The sequence below is a fragment of the Protopterus annectens genome, chromosome 2.part2, assembly GCF_019279795.1.
Source record: "Protopterus annectens isolate FY-2018-M chromosome 2.part2, PAN1.0, whole genome shotgun sequence".
NCBI classification, from domain to species: domain Eukaryota; kingdom Metazoa; phylum Chordata; order Ceratodontiformes; family Protopteridae; genus Protopterus; species Protopterus annectens.
Genome location: NC_056730.1, coordinates 952,896,461 through 952,916,632, shown reverse-complemented (window position 1 = coordinate 952,916,632; position 20,172 = coordinate 952,896,461).

Here is a 20,172-nt window from a genome sequence, read left to right as displayed (position 1 = left end):
CTGTCAGACATATTATTGTATCACAAGTTTGTGATTGTTTTTAAAGGTTGGCCTGTAATAAAAGAGTTAAGGTTTATGCCACACGTTTACAGAATACTTGCCTTAAGGGTCAGAGATATGTTTGGATCGTGAAAGTCTAGAGTCATAGTTCCTCCACAAGGTCATTCTGTATTTCTGAATTTGTTGTATCTAGCTCTTCTTGGAGTAGACAGAATGAAATACTTACCTAGATCATATATACTGGGACCTGGCATGGGTCAGGAGATGGAAAAGGAAATAAAGATATGTAATGAGAGTCACGCAATCATTAAACTGCCGCCAAATACACAATTACTCCAATGAGAATGGCCAGAAAAGCCAACACCTATCCTGGGCTGGCTCATGCTACTGAATTGCTGAGCTACAGCCCTCTTGCTTTTATTTGATAAACAATAAATATATTTGTTTTAATTAAAACCAGCTCATCATCACAGCAAAAACAAGTGAACTGGTGCAGTTATCTACCTGCAGTGTGCTCACATGCAGTTTCTAGTGTCCAAAGTAAAAGTGATTGCCGTGTTGTTTTTAAAACAGTTCAGTCAAAATAATCAATCCTCAGTGGATAATAAGATCATTCTTTTTGACATCTGTTGGTGCCATTTTTAGTACCATTGAAATGATGCATCTGTGGAGACTAGTTGGGGCTGCTGGAGGAAGCAGGCATTACAAATTTGTGTGACTGCCTGATGTACTCAAAGAGGAGTCAGAGTCAGAATATACCATAAGGTGGTGTGGTGCTTTATTTTTTTTCTATAGTATGAATTGTTAGTTCTTTTTGACTTAAAGTTGCAGCCCACCCTTTGAAAGTCCTTTTCTGAATCTAAGGAGGGCTTCTGTTCCTGCTGCCACACCGCCCAGGCTTGTTTTCCCTGCCACTGTTTTACAGAGTTCTCATTGTCTTCTCCATGCTGAGATTCACTGATTTCCCCCTGTGGGGTTTTCTGGACATTCTTCTCCACTGCCCTGTAAAATGGAGGTGCTTTTAACACTTGGAGCCACCACTGATGCTTAAAGAATTGAAGAGGCAAAAGCTTATATGTGGATTGACTTAATGGTTAAGGTGTTTGCCTCACAGACACAAGGTTTGATTCTCAACTTTGGAAAAACTGGCTAGACTTAAAATAACCCACAAGGACAGCTAGACTCGTACTTACCTATGAAATTAAGCTGTCTTACCATTGTGAGCTCCAAGTCTTGCCCACAACCCCCTCCTCTGACATACACAAACACTTGATGATGAGTCTTTACCTGAGACGAATGTATAGATGCAACTAATTTTGCTGTGTAAAGGTATGAGCAGAAACTGAAGGGGTGAGGGGTTCTGGTCCTTAAGACCACTAGCAACATACATAGTAGAAAGGCTTAATACTGGGTTATCTAGCTTCCCAGAGGATCTTTTTTGCCACACTTATCCCTGAAGTTAAAACAGAAGTGAGCCTTGAGTTGAAGAAGAACTCGTTAATTGAATAAATTTGTCTTACATGAGCAGTCCTTCATTTAAGCACAAGGTTAACATAGCTTATAGCATTTATTTATTTATTTATTTATTTATTTATTTATTTATTTATTTTACATTTGATTACCAGGTAATGTCTGACTAGGCCAGGAGCCTGTTTCCAGAGGAGACCCGGGTAGAAAAGCTCCAGAAAACTTTATTATAGTAAGACAGTATAAGTAGCAGTAAATAAAGTAACAGTACATGATTACAAAATTAGCAAAAATATGTTTACAAAATAAGAGAAATACAGAATCAATGGAGTTACAGCAAAATACAGTACAAAGAGTTACATGGAGAAATGGTTGAATCAAGAATGCTTCTATATGTTCACATGTTCATATCATATTAAAGTACTGTTTTCTTGTTTTGTTTTTTTATTTTATTTTTTTAAGATTTCGTAGAGAGAAATTGTTAATTTATTGGTGGGTAGAGAATAAGATATCAGAAAGATTTTACAAGCAGGGCCTGAGAGGACTCTGACTAGGGGATTTTGGCATGGCTAGAATCTTAGCCTGGGATAGTGCAGGAGCATAGCTAGTGATTAGTAAAGTGTTCTTTTTGGAGCATCTTGAATTTGTGGCTGTCAGCATTGTTTAGGATGTATTGGGCTAATAGAGTCCAGGTTCTGGATATTTTGTTACAGTAGAGGGAATCACCATAGCTATTACGGGATTTAGTAACTTTTAGATGCAGTTTGTTGGATGATCGAAGAGCCCTAGGATTTGTATTTATTTGGACTAGGTCTTTTATAGCTGGGCAGTTGTCAGGTTTATGGATGATGCTGTGGGCAATGATTACTTGACTCAGGTGTAATAGGTAGGGTAACTCTATCCAGTTGAGTTGTTTCAGCGCTGAGCAATGTTGATTCTATGTGGTAGGTTTGCAGCAAATTTTGCTATTTTATTATAGCAGGTCCCTAGATTGTTTAGATCAGTCTTGCATAGGTTGGTAAAGATTTGGGAAGAGTAGAGGAGGGTGGATAGTAGGTAGGATCTAGCTGTGGCTAGTCTGGAGTTGTTAGGTAATGTTTGGCTCTACAGAGTGAGCCAAGTTTGGTATGGACTTTTTTGATTGTCAGGGCTACATGTTTGTTGAATTTTAGACAGTTGTCTATTGTGACACCTAAAAGTTTCATTTGATCGACTGGTTCAATTTTAGTGCAGTTGGAAGCATAGATGATGAGTGGGGTAGTTGTTTTTGGCTTTATTATTGGAGAAGAACATAAGCTTAGTTTACTTTGGGTTAAGTATGTGATGTCTTTTGGTGAGGTAGTTTTCTATGTCTTGGAGTGATTTGTGCATTTTCTCTTGTTGTTCAAGGAATGCTGGTGTAGAACAGATAAGGGAGGAATCATTGGTGTATTGGATAATAGAGGCTAGCTGGGTTACAATACTTAGGTTATTGGTTAATATGATGAAAAGGAGAGGTCTGAGGATTGAGCCTTGGGGAACTCTGATAGAGATGGGTAGGAGGGGGAAGAGGTTATTTTCCCATTTGATGGTCTGTTGCCTATTAGTAAGATAAGCTGTGGTACCAGGATAAGGAAGGTAGACTAAGGTTATATGTTGCAGGTTTATTGAGATGTTTTTGATGAGAAATCATATCAAATGCTTTAGACATATTGAAGAAAATGGAAGAAATGAGTAGGCCTTGGTTTTTGAGGAGGTAAACCATGTTGGTGAAACTTATTAGCGCAGTATTTGTACTATGTGTGACAAAGGGGGACACTACTAGCACAGCTATATGGACTTTTGTAATTAATTATATGTCATTTGTGAATATCAACATGATTTATATAAGATGCTTGTGTTACAAATGTATTAGAACTGCATGTCATGTGTATATCAAACTGCTGGTACAGAAGTGTGTGTTGAAAAGGTTTTTGCAAAGTGCTGTTTGAAATGTAACCACAGTGTGCCCTACTGGAATGGAACAGAAATGTGCATGCACTATTGTAACTGTTTAAATGTATAGATTTTAACAGTGAAAACTGGAATACAGGAGGTTAACTTCAGAAAAATAGCTGAAATTAAATTACTTTATCGCTACACAGTAAAAGATGGTATATTTCAGTTTCAAGGCAGCAAGAGATACAATATCTATGCTAGGGAACTATTTGCATTGTCTTTATGGTGAAATAATTGCTAGTCTTGAAATGTGGAGGAATGTAATTGTTTTATGACTTCTAGCATCTGTCAAAGATCTGAGGTCTATGTATTTCCACAGGTAGATGCTAAACACTGCCAAGCTTCCAGCAGTGGGGGATTTCACCTGGGAACTAGAGTCAGATGAGAAGAAATTGTGTCATTCTGCAAGCTATCCCAGTAGTAATATTTGAGATATTAATCTAAGAAGTCTCTTAGAGAGACCGAGCATTCTGTATCTTGTCTTGGACCTGACAACAACAGGAACCATTCAACACACATCTGTCTTCCTCTAATGAAGTAAGTTTCTACGGACAGTATAATTCTCTTAGATATAGTCAGGAATATAGTGAAGCTTAGTTTAGATATTTTTCTTTATTTATTTGAGACTGTCCTGCAAAGTTGTTTTAAATATTTCCTGTGGTTTTGAACTCTGATGTCACTGGGAATATATATTTAATATTGTCTTGTTCTTTTATTATTTATTATTAAATATAATTAAACCTTTCATCATGGCTGATCTGTGTAGAGATATTTAAGTTTTGAGAGTACTTGCATATTTATTTGGTGGCACTGTGTGGCCTCTTCTAATAGCCTTGCTCTTGGTCAAACTACCATTTGTATTAATATTAATATTACACAATAAGATTGAACACCCTTTGTTAAGGGCCTTAAAGTAGCTGATAAGGAGTTCACTGGTGGCAGTGATAACTACCTTATAGTCTGGGCAGAAGGGAGCATAGCTAGTAAACCTGTGTCAGCCTTTCCCAGGTGTGTGTATATGTAAATCAAACCTCAAAGAGTGTTTGTGTGTGTCAGCTACCTGGGCAGGGACATGAAGCACTGGTTGGACAGAGAGGGTACTGGTAGGTCTTGGCTTGGTCACTCAGCTGAGATCTCAACTCTATAGCTGTGCCACTGGAGAGTTTTACTGGGGATCTGGAAAAAAAGTGAAAAACCAGACCTGGACGAACTGTGGTCTCTGTGTGCTCTTAAGGGAAATTGCACTTGATGCAGAGAGCCACATCATGAAATACTGTGTGTGTACCTGTTATCCTCTCAGTGAACATCCCCCACCATTGCCAATGGTGAGGCTTGAGGCACCTTGATTACTGGTTGGCAGTGATGGGGCATTACACTATGTTTAGGTAGAAAAACATGCTGAGAGTTGGATAGAAGGTTATTGTTAAGGAGGTTGTCTAGGAGTTGTTGATGTATACTCTTTTCTAGGATTTTGGCTAGGGAAGACAGAATAGCGATGGGTCAGTAGTTAGAGAAATCTGTACAGGTGCCCCCTTTATGAAGAGGGATGATATGTGATATTTTCCAGAGGATGGGTATGTATTATTCTGAAATAGAGTGGTTAATTAGTATAGATACAGGATAACAGCTGGAAGAAGCAGCTAATTTTAGGAAGTCATTTGGGAGCTGATTGGCAGCTGGAGATGAGGGTTTTAATTTGGATAGGAGCTTTTTAATGTAGCTAGTTTATATGGACTCAATGGTGAATGAGTTAGGATTAGATTTTGTACAGTTGGGAAATGTTAGGAGTGAGTTATTATCATTGTCTATGAGAGATGTAATAGATTTGATGAAGTGTGACTTGAACTGGTAGGCTAAGATATCAGTAGAGTTAGTGGATGTTGGAGATGGGGCCCTAGCAGGATTTAGGAGATGTTTAATACTTTGCCAAAATTGTTGTGGGTTGTTCTTGTATTTTTGTTGGGATTTGAGGAAATAAGATTTTTTTGTCAAGGTTATATTGTTTTGGGCTTAATTTCTTAGTTTTTGATAAGCAATGAGGTCAGCTTTGTTTTTGGTATATTGGTAGATTGATCAGATTATATGTTTGAGTAAGACTTTTGTGTCTCTAGTTAGCCAAGGAAGTTGTTTAGTTTTGGCACAAATTTTTCTAAGGGGAGCTAAGTTTTTTAGAATTTCGAGGAAGGTATTGTGAAAGTATTTGGCAGTAAGATCTAAGTGGAGGGATTTTGAGGGTGGCCAGTTGCACTGCAGAAGGAGTGAGTTGAATATTGGAGAGGAGAAGTTTCTTTTGCTATGGATGTGCTTATATATGATGTTGTTGGTGGTGTGAGTATGTTTCCTGAGAAGGAAGGTTGGTGAATGATCACTTAGATTGTCTGGAAGGCATCCTGCTAGGTGACCTAGGTTGGGTTTATTTATTAGTATCCAGTCTAATATTGATTTTTTGTGGAGTATGTGTCTATGCGAATGGGAGAGTTAATGGTTTGGGTGAAGTTATAGAGGTTGATAAAGTTGGAGGGGTTATCTGAGGAACAGGTTAGCCAGTCAAGGTTGAAATCACTTAGAACTATTGCTTCTTGTTTAAAATTGGAAGATGCCCAGCAGTGCAGGTTTTCTATGCTGGACAGGGTTTTTCCAGGGGGCAGGCAGATGAAGATAATGGTTATAGTTTTGATTTGTAGGCTTGCATTAATTAGTTCAGAGCTGAGAAGGTCTGGAGGAGTGCAGTTGAATCATTCTAGCTTAAGAGAGTCTTCAAACATGATGGCAATGCCACCCCGTGCTTTGTTAATCTATCACGTCTGATAATGTTGTAACCTTTGGGTAAGATTTCTTCATCTTTTATACGGGATTTTAGCCAGGTCTCAGTAATGATAGCAATACCAGGTGAGTAGAGGCCAAGAGCAGAATGGAAATCATGTAGTTTCTTTATTATGCTTCTTAGGTTGAAATTGATTATTAATAGGTTAGAGCACTTTATTTAAATGCCCTGCTTAACAGGAAGCTCCAGAATATAAACCTTTTCCAGATATTTTAGTCTGAGTAAATAATAACCAGGAAGGAATTTAGCCTTTGTTCTACAGTTAGGAATGAAATCAGATCTAAGGCCTTTCATTCGGCCCTTGTTCAATGAGTAACCAGTAATACGCGGGGACCTTAGTATAGTGCACAGGAGGGCAAAATTAAATTGTTCTGTGGGAAGTAAGACAAGCTGAGTAAGTTCTCTGCTATGTAAATATTGGCTGTTTGTCTGCAGGTTACCTATGAGAAGTAGAGGGATTTCATTTTTACTGGGTTTGAATGAAAACATGAAATACTGACGATATTTTGAGGTGTTCTATGTATTCCATTCATGATTTCAGAAGGATTTTAGATGTGTTTTTAAGCTGCACTTACTGAACCAGTTTTAAGACAGTTTTATTATATTTTTTTAGGAATAGCTACCACGTTCTATAGTCAGTTTATATGTTACTCAGCGTGTATTTGCATTACGTTTGGTATGTTGTGGCATTTAATAACTTTTTCCTGCAATGTGTTGATATAGGGAACATTTTGTTCTTTTACTGTTTGTCAGCAAATCTGAATTCTTCTAAAAATAAATAGGCTGTTCTAGGACTGTAAGGGATAATAGAAAGCCATTTACATATAACAGCAACTTAAATATGTGTGGCCATCTGCATATAACTGCAACTTAAATGCATGTGGCTATCTGCATATAACTGCAATTTAAATACATGTAGAGCGCTTTCCTTCAGTTGAGAAGATAATACCAAGTACCATGGCACCAGGGTTTGGTCTACAGAAGGAATAAATATGAGATGGAGCCAGTGGTTTCACAGAAAGCCATTGAGTCTTGCTATATGCTTTTTTAAAAACAAGAATCTATGAGAATGATTCGTAAATAGTTGATGCAGATTACATATTTAGAAGGTAGTGCTATCACTGCGGATATGAGGTAAGCTAGTTTGAGCAACCAACCCACTGCTGTTCTGTAAGCATGCACAAAACGTCATTCATAGCACCTGAAGTAGTAAATCAATTCCGGATAGACACTGAGATGAGCGTTATGACAAACTGCTCCAGGAAAGAAACATATTTTGTAATTTTGAGCTGCTGTCAATAACTATATAAGTTATGCTTTTGATGTATTGTGGTTAACTTCAGAGGTGTAAGTTGTGTAATATTTCCATCTTTAAATTGTATAAAAGTATATTCTTCCAATAGCTTTGAACCATTTATAGTTATACAGTGAAACCTTGTGGGTATTCAAAAGCATGCACACTGATTGTTCAAACCAGAGTGTCTGTTGTAATCCGATATTACCTAGTGGCTTCACCCTCATGGTCCACCCACTTCAGCAGTGGGTTAACCCTATATTATCCAGTCCTACTCACAGATGATTGCTAAATTGTAATATATGAGTATTCAAGAACACCTTGTTTTGAATGAGCATTATGGTGATGATCAATAGAAATGCTATGGGTGATATAAAAATAAGCAGAGTAGAAGAAGAGGTATACATTTCTGCAATTCATTTTTAAGAGTATGGATGCTGTTGCTGCTAAAATGCTGTGTACATTCAGGTACTGACAGTATTATTATTATTACATAACAGAACTTTGGCTAGAGGCTCCTGTAAGAATGATGACTGTGTGAAAGCTGTGCTTCTTAGAATGAGCACTATAGGAGAATGCTGCAGCAAGTGAATTCCAAAGCCGTGGTGGTACAGCGGTAGCATTGTTGCCTCCCAACAAGAGGTTCTCCTGTTTGATTCTCAGCTGGAGTGCCTTCTGTGGGGAGTCTACATGTCCTCCCCATGGTCGAGTGGCCTCCGAAAGACATGTGCAAATGGGCGTGCCTTCGCTGAAGGTTGGGTGTCAGGTTGGCAACTTGGCACCATAAACAAAATTGACTGCAAATCATTAGCGGACCGGAGTTCCACTGTGGTGACCCCTAACCAGGAAAAGCCGAAAAGACAAACAAACTGAAGCAGTGGTGGGGAAAGGGTACAGGTCTGTGCAGTTTATTCTTATAATTTGGCTGCTGTCACAGAGAGTTGCAAATATGCTTAAAAATACACCAGTAGTTCTTAGAAGCCAATTTCTAAGGAGACTTTTCAAGATGTAATGGAGTAAAACTAAAAGCAAAGCAGACTGATTCAGCAGTCAAGAAATGCTGACAGCATCATGCTGCCCCACATGAGGACTATGACTGGATAAGGAGAAAATGAATTATCATTACCGTGACAAGACATTTAAATGTTGTGAATTCAAATCGAGTGAGATATAAAGGGTGTACAGAATTTTTTGCAGCAACAAATGCAGTTTTTCATTCTTGTTGCTAAAAGATAAAAATATTTACAAACAATAAACCTTATTTCTAATGAAGGCATATGTTATGCAACAGTGAATAGATAATTCTTGTTATTGTGGCCGTAAATTCAGAGGTGAATATATAAAACTGTCCCTAGGATTCAGTAAATTCTTGTAGGCTTTGCATGAAGCCTACACAGAATTAAAATGTGTGCATGGTGATGCACTGTGAGCAGCAGAGCTCATTGCATGTTCATGTCACACACCACGTTTAAACATAAATAAGCAAGGTTTTGTGGCTGACAACAGTGTTGCCAGCCAGGAAACCATGTAAGCAAACACACATAGCAAATCTGTTTAAGTCAGAGCACTGAATTTCTGCAGTTTTGTGCAGAATGCCACAATGATCACCAGGGATTGACAGACTATATTTTTTATAGCTCTCAATCTCTTAGTGCAAGTCATCTGGACAAAGGCCAATATAATAGGGGAGGGCAATAAACCAGAAATAGGGACAGATTTGACATATTTGCTCTTTACAAATGTGCTAGAATAACAAGAGGTTTGCGTGCAAATACATTTTCTAAAGGATTTGAAGACTGAAACTCAAATGTATGTAAGTATTGAGTCATGTCAGTCCTAAGATCATCCCAGTGATATGGCAGAGAACCACAGATTTGATAAGGAACACGCCAAAAAATATATAAGGCAACCATTTGAATATTCTGTGAGAATCTGGATACTTGAGAGGTATGATGGTTAAGTATATGGTCCAACACAGTACATGACAGTCTATACAGTGCAGAGTATTATGAAATCTAATTTTTGGCTTTCTGTATTAAAGTTGTAAAAATGATATTTAAGAGTACATGGACTGCCATGTAAAATAAACACTCAGGGAAGTGTGTGTCTTGAATAAGGACACACAGATGAATTATAGAAAGGAACACAGGGAAAGAGGACAGGTGAAACAATCTAATGTACAGCTGATGAGGGCATGTCAGTGGAACAGAGCTGAAGTAGCAACACCAGTCACATATCAATATAGTACAGTAGGGACCGCACAGTGAAAATGTGTATTATGTGACTGTCACACAAGGTGACATAACAATAGGAAAGATGTCTGTGTGAGATAAGCATCCTTACATGAACAATGCAGAGGACATCTATCAAGGACGTTACATACAATTGGGGTAGGGTGCATATTGCAAAGCTGTGTAAACTGATTTGCCTGAATATGAGTGTAATCTCAACAGAAGTCTCCAGCAAGTGGGACACAGGTAAAGGCTCATGGACAACATTAAAAGAAGCAAGCACAATCATGGACAATATCAAAATAATACCACCGGTAATCCCATGGCTCTGACATAATTCATTCAGAGTGATCAGAGACGATCCTGCACAAACACACTTGTACAACTATTATGACATGTCCACATTGTATAAGGGTAATCACGCACACTGTCCTGGCACCACAACATCTTCTGGAGGTGTTAGGAGGGACAGTGCTATACCTGTATGCAACATGATGATCAATACAGGCTAGGTGACTGGTGTGCATGGCATATATATATGGCACAATCCACACTATCACGAATGTTACCCATGCCATTAATGTTGTCAAACAGCTATGTGTTTACTGTGTGCTTCACTGGAACAGGTAGCACACATGCATCAGGTGTAACAACTTGATGGGGGTTCCACACCATCAGACAGTAATGCTTATGCCACAAAAAGAATACCTAAGTATGGCCAATAAGATGTGTGACAGCTCATTGTGACAAAGGTGGTACCCTTAAGGTACACATCACTGGAAGATATGTAGGGAGATACATGAATAAGGGTGCAGTGTTCCCAGTTATTGGTGTGATGATGGCTGTGAACTGTGGCGGTATTATGGCCTCTGATATGGATCGCCTTCACATACTGAGTAGTTGTGTTACATACAAGGGAATAATCAGCACTGTGGCCACATGTTGGTGGACATTCCATTTACCATCTAATCCAGGACACAGGCTACATACCTACTGGTCTGATTATAGGGTGTGATGTCTACATTATACTTGGGTTGTGTGCCTGTTTTTCTGGCATAACAAATCCCCCTAAGCTTTTGTCATTGCAGGTGTTGTCATGGCTGTGGCAGCAATTTTTTGTGTGTGTTTATACTGTCTGTTTTATACTAATATCACAGTTGGAGTCAATGATTGCTCACAGTCTGTAGTCCATCAGACAATTGTTTGGACACAGGATGTGTATGTCAACATCTGTGATGTCCATCACTTAAATAATGGACAAGAAAGGGCCTAGCAGACAGCCCTGATATATGGGCCTGATCACTGGACTTGGGATATAAGTCACTTCATACATATCAACATATTTAGATACAGTGGTCTACCCACTAGATGATATAGGTGTATATGGCCACATCTGACAGTGTTGAGTGAATACCTCAGTGTGGATTTGTGTCAAATGCCTTTGGCTTGTCAAGTTCAAAAGGATTATAGTGTTGTTGTTATGCATGCCCTCAATGAACTCTTTGAGGACATCTAATAGATGTAGCAGACATTATGAAGCATTAACAACTCACACAAGTCCATGATGACATGTTGGTCTACCTCACAGATGAGGAGAGTCAGGATGTGTCTATACATGTATGCATCGGGTGTTGCCCCCCCCCCCGAATCTCAGACGAATGCATGTTAATGTACACCCCTCTACAGGAACATAGCCTGTGTGGAGGGTGTGTTGAAGTGTGTAGTCAACTATGTCAGGAAGGTGTATGTGATGAGTCACATGATAGATGATCTGTGATGCTGCCACAGCCCATTGAGTCTGTGTGATAGGCCTGGATGAAGGTAAGACATTGCATACTGGCTAGCCTCAACTGGCCTAAGGTTTGAACACAATCCCCCATGCAGGTATCATTGACAACCTCTCCCAGCTGGGAATTAAACCTTATGTCACTAGATGGGTAACCAACTGTCTCTCTGACAGAACACATACTGTGAAAGTTGGTGAATCAATCTGTACCAGTAGAGCTGTCACCACTGGTGTACCCCAGGGATCTGTACTTGGCCCTTTACTGTTTTGAATCTACTTCTCAACAGTTCAGGCTACAGTATACGGCCTTTAGCTTACTGTGGTTGCTGATTCTTGCATACTGGGTGCAATCATTGAGTCCACCTATGATGATAACATACTACAGGAGGGGCTAACACAGATTGATTGTTGACAAAGCCACACAGTCTAAAATAAATGCAAAAATGTGTCTTTATTTTGGCCTTCTGCAAAGTAGACTTCCCTGCTAATTACAGCATTGACAACAGTCTCACTACACTGAAACCAAGTGATGCAAGCATTGGAAACACATGTACACAGCAATCAGAACTTCAACCACAAAGTGTCCACACTGGTTTTGAAAGCCTATGTTGTGCACATCATAACTCACTCCATAGTATTCCGATCTCAGGAGTATATTACAGCACCGTACTCGAACCTCATCAGAACACTAATACAGAGTATTAGTTCTACCACAAGAACATAGGGCAGTGAGGGAAAGGAAGGGGAGAAATCGAATAACATCATGGAAGTATTGAACAGAGAAAAATGTAAAGCAATTAAGACAAGAAGTGCCACTGTTAGAAGAGTACAGAGGAGGGAAGAAATCAACAAAAATACTTGGAAAGATCGACGTGATAAAATCAATGTGCGGTATTAGAACAGATCAGGATCTGTCATACACTGTCACAAATAACAAGCTAACAATCTCAGCTCAGGCAGAAAAACTTAGAAGATACACAGATAAATATAAAGGAAAAGTGCAAAATAAGCAATTTATTGACGACCCAAAAATGTTTTATAGAGAATTGGGAAACAAGGTAAAAGGAATTGAAAGACCACCAGAAAAGAAGAAATAGATACATTTTGGAGAAGTATTTCTGAAGATGTTGTGGAACATAACAAAGATGCTAAATGGATAGAAGAGGTAAAAGAAAGAATAAGAAGTTTAAAGGTACAGGATATGAAATGGGATGAAGTAACAGCCAGAGAGATTGAAACAAAGTTAAGAAAAGCCTCTAATTGGAAAACCCCAGCCCCAGATGCAGTACCTAACTTCTGATTAAAACTACTAACATCTTTGCATGAAGATTTAACCATGAGTAAGAACTATTTATATGCATACCCCGAACAGACACCAACCTGGCTAACAACAGGAAAAACAATGCTCCTACTTAAGAGTGAACCTACAAGTGTCCTAAAAATTATAGACCAGTAACTTGCCTTCTGATGACCTATAAACTATGCACTGGAATTGATGCCGACAGAGTTTATAGTTTAAACTCAATTATGGAAATAGAACAAAAGGGCAATAAAAGAAAGTTATATGGAACAAAGGATCATTTGTTGTTAAATAAAGTCATAGTGGAGAACTGGAAAAAGAGGAAGAATCTAAGTATGACATGGACTGACTATAAAAAAGGATATGATAGTATCCTAGATTCATGGATAAAAGAGTGCTTAAAAATGTATAAGATACACCTTACATTGATCAATTGCATTACAGTGACCATGAAACAGTAGCAGGCCACTTTGCAATTAAGCCATGATAAAGGACAAATTATTATTCCAGGGATAAAAATTCAAAGGGGATATTCCAGGGTGACTCTCTGTCATTGCTGCTATTCTGTCTTGCCCTAAACCCATTAAGCTGCCTACTTAACAGCTTAGGCCATGGCTATAATTTGGCTGCTAGAAAACAACAAAGTGTAAAGACCTCATCTTCTCTTTATTGATGATTTAAAACTGTATAGCTCATCAGATGAGGAATTGAAAGCACAACTGCAAGTTGTCAAAACTTTTTCAGATGATATAAGAACGTCATTTGGTCTTGATAAATGTGCAAAAGCAACCTTTAAAGCAGGAAAACTGCAGCAGCAAGAAAACATCAGTTTGGGACAAGAATGTGATGTAAAAGAACTTCAGCAAGAGGGAGTTTATAAATATTTGGGAATTGATGAAGGATCAACAATAAACATGAACAAATGCAAACAAAACTTAGTAAGGAATATTTTAGAAGACTTAAATTAATCCTGAAAACAGCATTGACATCTAGGAACAAAATTCAAGCTATAAACCAATTTGATCTTCCTGTCTTAACTTACAGTTTTGGAGTGACTGACTGTCCCCAAAACATGTTGGCTAGATTATACAGGAAAACAAGAAGGATGCTTCATGCTTACCAAATAATTTATAAAAATCACTGTATAGCAAGATTATATATTCCCCATTCTGAAGGAGGGATGGGCCTCCTTGAAACTGACTACATGTGTAGAGCTGCAATCATGGGACTGCACACATATCTGCTGACCTCACAAGACCCAAACGTAGTAAAAATTTTGAAACATTAAGCGAATAAATCTAAGATGACTTCTCTGCTTAATCTAGCAGAAGCATATCAGTGTCAAGCAGGAATGGAAATCAAACCAGAAGTAGATAAAAATCAGGCAGCAAATGAAAGAAAAAATATAAGATGAAGGACCAAATGAAAAGGCAAGAAATGTGGAAAATGCATAAATGTAGTTGCAAGTATGGAAAACTTCTGGAAAAAAATCTTGTTGACCAGGATTAAACACAGGAATGTTTAACGAGAGGCAAATTCAAACCAAGAGATGAAAGGTTGATATTGGTGGCCCAAGATAATGGGCTACGTACACATTGGTTTACAAAGTCCATTGCAATGTGGGAGAAATAGACAAATGCAGGTTTTGTAAAACACAATTGCAAACAATTGCACACCTCTTGCTGGTTGTGACATATTAATTGGCAGAAGGACTATATACTGAAAGGCACAATAATGTGGCAAGACTGTTGCACTGAGGATTGTGCAAACACTACAGTACTGAAGTGACTGAAAAATACTGGAATCATGAGCCACAAAGCATCATAAAAACATTAAGTCTACATCACATGGGATCACCCATTACTGACAGTTCAAAAGATAGATGCTAGAAAACCAGATATGGTTGTCCATGAAAAGAGGACAAAAGTAGAACTGATCTTTGAAATCGCCACACCCAGTAACTACAGTGTCTTGTATACAGAGAGACACAAAGTTATAAAATATCAGGATTTGCAGGCAGAAATGAGAGCAATGTACCAGAAAGTTCCAATAGTTGTAGGAGCAACAGGTCTTATAAAAAAAGAATCTACAATCATATTTCGATATGTTACTAATATATGTAACCCCGTACAAATTGCAAAATGAGTCATTACCGGGCACATTGCAGGTAGTGCGAAGAGCACTTCTGGCTGACATCAAAGATTGAAACAATACTAATTTCATGAACTTTAATCATACTTTGACTTAGGAATGGGGTCCATTCCTGTTATGGTATTAGAAACCCAAGAGACTTGGAGAAATTAAAAAAAGTATAAATTATTACAATATTTTAGAAGACTTTAAATTAATACTGAAAACATTGTTGACATCTAGGAACAAAGTCCAGGCTATATACCAATTTGTTCTTTCTGTCCTAACTTACAGTTTTGGAGTGATTGATTGGCCCCAAAAGGTGTTGGATAGTTTGGACAGGAAAACAAGAAGGATGTTTCATGCTCATCAAATGATGTATAAAAATCAGTGCATTCCAAGATTATATAGTCCCCATTCTGAAGGAGGTATGGGCCTCCTCGAAATTGATTACATGTATAGATTTGCAACCTTGACACGGCTATTAATAGGACGTGCTGGAGGGATAGATTCATCACCCAAAGACTCCCTATGCTGTGGAACAAAATCCCGGTACATGTGAGGCAGAGCACCTCGCTGGCCTTGTTCAAGAGAAATCTTGACCAATGGATGGGAGATCACAGATATACCCCAGGGATAACCTCAGTGTCACTGCTCGACAGAGGCACAGCAAAATAATGGGTATAGTTCCCCATACTAAAGGGGTGGCGTAAGCCACAAAACGATGGGCTAGGCTTGTAAATGCCCTCGGGCAGATAGCCTAGTATGAACCTATGAACCTATGAACCTAATTGTGGGACTGCATAAATATCTGCTGACCTCACAAGACCCAAACATAGTTAAAGTTTTGAAACATGAGAAGAATAAGTCTGAGATGAGTTCCCTGCTTAGTTTAGCAGAAGCATATCAAGCAGGAATGGAAATCAAACCAGAAGTAGATAAAAATCAGGCAGCAACGTAATGTGCCAACAAACAAATGAATGAATATAAATTGAAGGATCAGATGAGAAGGTAAGAAATGTGGAAAGTACATAAATATAGTTGCAAGTATAGAAAACTCTTGGAACAACCTCATGTGGATAATGATTGAATGCAGGAATGGCTAAGGAGAGGTGAATTTAAACCAAAAGATGAAAAGTTAATATTGGCGGCCCAAGATAGTGGACTACATACATGTGGGTTTACAAAGTCCATTGAACATGTGGAAGAAACAGACAAATGTAGGTTTTGTAAAACAGAATTGAAAACAGTTGCACATCTTGTTGCTGGTTGTGATATACTAATGACACAAGGACTGTATACTGAAAGGCTTAATAATGTAGCAAGACTATTGCATTGTGGATTGTGCAGACATTATGGTACTGAAGTGGCTAAAAATCACTGGAAACTTGAGCCACAAAGCATTATAGAAAATGGCGAAGTTTATATCACATGGGATCACCCATTACAACGGTTCAAAAAACAGATGCAAGAAAACCAGATATAGTAGTCCATGAAAAGAAAACAAAAGTAGCATTGATCATTGAAATTGCTACACCCAGTGACTACAGTGTCTTATGTACAGAGAAACACAAGTCATAAAACACCAGGATTTGCAGGCAGAAATGACGGCAGTGTAGAAGAAGGATAACCAGACAGTTCTAAGTAGTAGTAGGAGCAATGGGTCTTATAAAAAAGAATTTACAATTGTACTTAGATATGTTACCAATACATGTAACTCCATATGAATTACAGAAGGAGTCATTACTGGGCACATTGTGAGTGCTGTGAAGAGCACTTCTGGCTAACTTCAAAGATTGAAACAATAATAATTTCATGAACTTTACTCATACTTTGACTTAGGAATGGGGTCCATTCCCATCATGGTATAAGAAAACCAAAAGATTTGTAGAAATTAAAAAGTATGATGATCTTTTATGCATGTACCCTCACCAGACACATGCAGCAGCTGGAGACACCACAGGGGTTACTCACCAAGAAAACACAGTGCCTACAAACCATGGCATATTATATATATGGATAGACTGAAATCCATGTCACTGTAATCTGTATCATATAGGATGATGTGACTTCTTCCTGGATTCCAGGCCAGTTTCTGACACTGCCTTAGTGGGAATAGTGCACATCCACAAATCAGATATAGCTGATGATGACATCAGCAGTGTCTGGTGAAGAGAATATGGCAATAACAGTGTCCCACATACTGATGTAAAAGGCTCCCTGTAATGACAAGCAAGTGCACACACACACACAACAGTTAACTACAGTGAAATAGAACCTCTACCTATCTAAGTACACAGACTACAGAACTCAGTACTTAAAAAAGCACCACAGCACAAGTCTGACTTTTGCAAGGCTGCAAGGCAGTTTATAGTGGATGATGTCAGCAGGGCATACTGGAGAGAAGATGTTGGGATGCCTGCATGAAACAGATATGTAGGCATATACAAGTATCAAAATACTGTTAATCCATAGGATTGGAGTGGTACATGCAGGATACACACTTCTGCTATTCTGGCTAGACACACACACACACACACACACACACACACACACACACACACACACACACACACACACAGTTGACTGCAGTGAGAACAGGCCCCTACCTATCTAAGTACACACACTACTGAACTCAGTACTTTACTCTAGTGCCACAGCACAAGTCTATTTTTCACAAGGCTGCAGGACAACTTATAGTGGATGACATCAGCAAGGCATGTTGGAGAGAAGATGTTTGGAAGCCTGCATAAAATGGATGGGTAGGCATGTGCAAGTATCAAAATGCTGTCACTCCATGGTATTGGAGCAGTGACTATAGGATACACACTTCTGCTCCTCTGGTTAGACATATACACAGTTGACTGCAGAAAGAACAGAACCCCTACCTACCTATGCATGCAGACTACTGAACTCAGTATGTTATGCTAGCTCCACAGCACAAGTCTGTATTTCACAAGGCTGCAAGAAAACTTAAAGTGGATGACATCAGCAGGGCATTTTGGAGAGAAGATGTTGGGAGGCCTGCATAGATTCATAGCTTCATAGATTCATAGGAGGTTACTAGGTTAATGCCCCTAGGGCATTTACAAGCGTAGCCATGTAAAAACACAAGTACCCTTATTGGGCATAGTTAGATGATCGTTGTTAGTAAAGTGATTTTACTGTGATCAGCACTGACTGCCTCTGTCCATGAGGGACATAGGTGCCACCCCAGGAGTAAATTTACAACCACCCATCTAGGGTCCTTGACAAGCACTGCTTTACATGCAGTGGGAGCCTATCACAGCAGAGTGGCAATTTATGGGAGATATATCTGTCTCCACAGCATGCTCTGTTTGTCTCAGACTAGGTTGAGATCCCTGGAGCAAGTTTTTCTTGTCATATTTAATTTGCAGATGTCCAGTATTACCAGTAGGGCAGGGTCTGAGACTGCTCTATAGGCCAGGCATAGGTCAACTCTCAACAGCCTGCATGATACTGAGTAAAATGACAGATCTGTCAGTCTTTCCATGTATGTCATGTTTTGGAGGGTCTGTAATCTCCCAGTCACAAACTTCTGTCTTTTCTCCAGTTGCTGTATATGTCTGGTGATGTACAGACAGAAGGGGACATTATACTCAATAAGTGGTCTGATAAGGGCCAAGTACAGTGGAGCTATGATCTCCCTGGTCTTGGATGTGATGCCTTTATTTATGAGGTGCTAAATATGTGTCTCACTACTATGGACACATAGTGATTGAAGTGTAGATTGCTATCAACATGTGTTCATCAACATGTGTTTCCAAGTCTCACAACACTGTGTTTGAGCTTACAGGGATGTTATGCATATCATAATTAGCATGGGTACTTCATTGCCAAAGGGGACAATGAGGCATTTTTTGCTTTAAGGTTCAGTCAGTGAGTTTGGAACCAATCATTTGTCTGGGTCAGCCCTTTCTGTAATATGTTAACATTGTTGGGAGATTCTATATGAGTGCACCCAGTTGACAGTTATCTGCAGACTTGGCAAGTCACAGGCCATCTACTATGCCTGGACTTCAGAGAAATAGTTTTAAAAAAGTTGAGGGCCCAGCATAGATCTTGTGGTATTCCCATGGTAGTGGTCTAGTGGTGGAGGTGCAGTTCCCAACTTTGGGAGTGTGCATTATGTCAGTCAGCTAGTTGGCTATACATCTTGTAATGTAATGGTTAATCCCTGGATAGGAGAGTTTCTCTATGATACCTCAATGGGGGATAGTGTCAAAGGCCTTGGCTAAATCAACATAGGCCATAAGTTCTGTTGATCTTTGGGGTCATTATCAAAGAAGTTCACTAGGTTTAATAAGCAAAATCTACCCTTAATAAAACCAAAATGGGTTGGGTCAAGTGTGTTGAAGGTCAACTATGTCCCTGTGGATAAGGTCCATGATGATTCCTTCCATAGCCTTGCAGATAAGGCCATTTAGGCTTATAGGTCAATAGTTCTAGTTCTGCATGTTATCAGATTGATGTGCATTGCATATTAACACAACTTATTCATTTATGTAGTGTAATTGATATATGTGTGTGAAAAGGTACTGAGACACTAGGGTTGCAGTGCTTGGGGAGGCAACATATAGCTGTATTGTAAATATCTGAATCCAACCCCCACGCAAGTACAGCAAGGTGCCAGGCCCAGCTAGTAAGAAATTCGCAAAATATACCAGCCAGCACTCTTAAAGGCTCTCTCCATAAACAAACAAAAAATTGGAAAAAAATTCCATGAGTGCATTAGCATTGATGAAGGCTGTTAGCTGAAACCAGTATGCTTTATACACCTTTTAGTGTTTGGATTTATATTTTCTACTTGATGTGACAATAAACTAAGAGCTTTGTGGAATTTTTTTCAAATTTTTTGTTTTTTTATGGAGATAGCCTTTAAGAGTGCTGGCTGGCGTATTTTGTGTATTGTAAATATGTGACATATTGTTAAGATAGGGACTTCAGTTTATGTTTCCACATGTACTTTCATGTTATAAACAGGAAATGGACAGTAAACAGCACTAATACATAATAATATTTAGTTTTCCATAGTGCAGTGAGCAGCATGTTTGCCTGTCGGTTGGCAAAAGTGTTTGTGCATGCAAGATACACATTTCCATTACTTTACCTGTTTGAGTGTAGTTAAGCAGTGCGCAAATG